Source organism: Pteropus vampyrus, unplaced genomic scaffold, assembly GCF_000151845.1.
Source record: "Pteropus vampyrus isolate Shadow unplaced genomic scaffold, Pvam_2.0 Scaffold175, whole genome shotgun sequence".
NCBI lineage: Eukaryota > Metazoa > Chordata > Mammalia > Chiroptera > Pteropodidae > Pteropus > Pteropus vampyrus.
In genome coordinates this window covers 1081607-1085026 of record NW_011888956.1, presented here as the reverse complement: position 1 = coordinate 1085026, position 3420 = coordinate 1081607, and positions in this window count along the sequence as shown.

Here is a 3420-nt window from a genome sequence, read left to right as displayed (position 1 = left end):
CAGCGTGTCTCCCACCTGACCTCGAGCGGGCACCAGCTGGGGCTTGTCCTTCTCTCGTCTAAAGAGAGGGCCCGCACTTTGTGCTCTGGGGCTGAGAGCGGACATGTTCTTGTTGTGTTAAAATACACCTCGAAGGCAATTTGGTGAGGTGGGGTGAGGTATTCTGGCCTCAGCTGCCGAGCCGCGTGTCATTTCTCATGGTGGCAAGGTATTCCGGGGTCACCCCCAGGCTTGCATCTGCTTCTCAGCCCTGCTTCACCGGGCTGAATCTGGTCCAGTCCCAACCCGACCTCTGGGCTTCGGGGGGACCCAGCTTCGCGTGAGGGGCACACGACCTTCCATGGTGATGCTCCCCGTTCTCAGTGGCGAGCGTGGGCGTGCGATGCACACGCACGCAGGAGTGGAAGCCGTGGCTCTTCCAGTCTGCATGCACCCTGTGTTCAGGGCCCTGGGACCTAGGGGTGCTTCGAGGTGGAATGTTCCGAAATTCGCGTCTCGCGTTTCGTGCCAGCGCCTGCCGTGCCGTGTGCAGTGAGCAAACGTTTGCTGAACGAATGAACTAGCCTGGGCCGACTCGGCAGAGCCCCTGAAGTAAACGCGTATGCGTTTCGATATTAGAATACACACCTACACTCGATTTCCTTACTAAAATCGCAGCTTTCTGGAGAGACGCCGAGGCGCATGACAGAAACAGGAAGGTGACCCTGGACGTGATGCGGTCCACATGGCCATGGTAAATAGTGACATGAACCTGGCGTGTCAGTAAGTGGGGTCCAGGTGGCCCCTGTCCGCTCAGTTCAGCGGGTGGTCTGTGCGTGACTTCCTGGGCTTGCTGTTTATGGGGACGAGGACTCGGTTCGGTTTGGGATCCCCAAAAGACCACAAATCCAACTTAATCGTTTTTATGACAATAACCTGGAGTCATTACCGGCCCTTTTGTAGAGCACGTGAGCAGTTCTGACTCAGACACAAGGCTGTTGGCCGTGTGGGGTCAAGTAGCTCATCCATTCGCCAGCTGGACTCAGGTTTCCCAAACTTTCTGTTGACTTGGTCGCTCCGTCGCTGCTCTGATCGACTGGGGGACCGCTAGTCATGCGAGACAGGTGAAGGAGCTGGAACCGCCTGGGAAAGCCAGTGGTTTTACACAGACACCGTCTTCAGACGACTCTGTATCTGTCATTGTGCAAAAGACCAGTGCGGTGGCAGAGAGCGTCGGAGAAGCTGCAGAAAAGTCCTGACAGCCTGGGCTCCAGCTGAGCGGCCACCTATGGACACAGACGTCCCCACAGCGTCGTCTTCTTCATCTGAAAAGATCGGGGCTCCCGGGCTCACCCCAAGATGGAACACCCGAGGGGCCAGAGGTGCGCCTCCGGTGAGGTGAGGTGAGGTATTCTGGCCTCGCACCACAGGTACTGTAACGGGCATGTCATCGCAGGGGACAGGACACTACGCTCACGATGGAGCGACTTCCGCTGACTTGGGATTGCAGGGGTTTATGCATCAGGAGATGCTGGGGATGCTTTTGGTGATGCGACCTGCGTAAGTGGGGTGCGAAACAGCACGGGCAGAAAGGACACTGATTTATTGCGGGTTTGCCTATCTGCCGGTTACAAAAACATTTTCCACCATTTAAAACGGGCTTTATTTCCGGAATCCCCGCCCTTTCTTTGTGAAGCAGTTAGCGCTCACCCTGGGTTCACGATGGGGGCTGGTATAACGACCTCGTCATGCGGCGAAACGCTGCTATCGGCCTGTTCCCGAGAGTAAAAGCAGAGGTGACTTCCTGGCTGAATGGACGCCTGCTTCGTCACCAGAACACTGCATGGCCCAAACGTCTTCCTTTCAAAGGCCATCTCCTCCCTGAATTTGAGTCACCAAGATTTTACTGCATGGCACAGCCACAGGTCGAGAGAGGATTTGCTTTCAAAACTATTTCTCGTCTGGCAGCTCAGCGGAGCCTGACTGAGAAACCCAAGCATCGCTTACTGAGCCGGCCTCTGGAGGGGAGCGTCTCCCGGTAACGAGCCTGGAGGCGTGAGGATCACTTTAGACCGTGTGTTATGCTTCATAAAATTAGCACGCAGAGCGCCGGCCACCGTGATCTGCGATCGCAGTGTGGTGTCCTTGAAAGGTGGCCAGGCTTCACCGGGTTAACGCAGACCCGCATCTGTTCTTCGAGACCCGCGCTCTGGGACCGCACAAGCAGGGGCATCCTGCTGCCTGGGCAATCGGCTCTCCCCGACCCCTGCGCCCGCCGGTGGCGTCTGACTCCTGCTCACCTTCCACACATTTTCTTTCTTTTTTTTTTTAGGCGAGGCCACCCTTGGTTGACCTCACAGATTGTAAGGACCTTGTCAGCTTACAATCCCTTATTTTTTTATTTTCTATGCCTACAGCACCTGGTCTTCCTAGGTGGTCTCCCATCCACGTACTCACCAGGCTCGAGATTGGACGGGGTCGGGCTTGTTCGGGGTGGCATGGCCGTAGACTCCCACTTTTCATTTTCCAGGCTCAGCAGAGGAAAGGCAGAGCACAATCAGTCTTATTAGCCTGGAGCCAGCAAGCTAGCGGGCAGTAGGTGGACGAACTGGCCAGTTAAGTTAACAGTCTCGGTAGGCGTGAAGGGTCCTTCATTTGCATAGAAGCGGACAAGTGGCACTGCATACCTTACATCTGTCGGATTTTCGAGTAGCCATGCAGTGCTCCCGATTCTGGCTTGAGAGGGGCTGTCGTCCACTTGAAGAAGGGGGCACGAGGAGCACCCAGCAAAACCCACGGTATTTGCTTGGCCAAGTGGAGCATGATCTTTCCCCCCCGTACTTCCTTCACGGAGAAGTGACACATCATACCCCACGTGGTAACTTACAGAACGGAGTTGACCAATGTAGCCTTCCCGGCACGTGCGTTACAATGTGATCGGGCCATTTCTGGCTTGTCATTTGTGGTCACAGCTCACACAGACATCACTAAAGACCAAATTATTTCATGAGCAGAAAACGGAAATGCTGCTGGCAGTTAACGGGGCCGTCCTTGGGCCTTCGGGCCCGGCCGATCGCTGTGCCATTTGCAACGTTTTTGAGATTTCTCGGCTACCCCACAGACACACCTAGGGGACAGCTGCAGAACGGAAGGGAGAAAGACGTGCACGCACTAGAAAGGACCATTTTGTGCCAAAGCGAACGATTGATAAGAGGCCAGAATCAATCAGAGAAATTATTCCCACGTGACTGGCATTGCATTCACTTCCTATCTGATTGCTCGTAATTATCGTAAAAGGGTTGCTGGCCCATATTCCCCATTATTTTAATACTGTCACAGCAGAACGCTCTCTGCACGATTGCTATTCTCTTACGTGAACATCTTCGGTATTAGACATAAGATGAGAGGGAACGAAAGTGAAATCCTTTGAGTTATTAACGG